The sequence below is a fragment of the Sinocyclocheilus grahami genome, unplaced genomic scaffold (genome assembly GCF_001515645.1).
Source record: "Sinocyclocheilus grahami isolate Dianchi unplaced genomic scaffold, SAMN03320097.WGS_v1.1 scaffold17.1, whole genome shotgun sequence".
Classification (NCBI taxonomy): domain Eukaryota; kingdom Metazoa; phylum Chordata; class Actinopteri; order Cypriniformes; family Cyprinidae; genus Sinocyclocheilus; species Sinocyclocheilus grahami.
In genome coordinates this window covers 3,873,179-3,873,416 of record NW_015505196.1, presented here as the reverse complement: position 1 = coordinate 3,873,416, position 238 = coordinate 3,873,179, and positions in this window count along the sequence as shown.

Below are 238 nucleotides of genomic sequence, written 5' to 3'. Positions count from 1 at the left end.
GGGGGGGGGGGGGGGGGGGGGGGGGGGGGTGGAGGATAGAAAAACAAGAGTATCTGAATCATTCGAACTTGTACATTCAGCAATATTCATTCAGCATATTTGTTTTCTGGATCTATTAATTTATTCAAAAATGCATTGAAAATGTAGTTCATATATAATGCTAGAGTTAAATAACTATGATATCATAATAAATAATAATAATATAAAAAATAAAATAAATTATTGAAAAGAAAGCCAC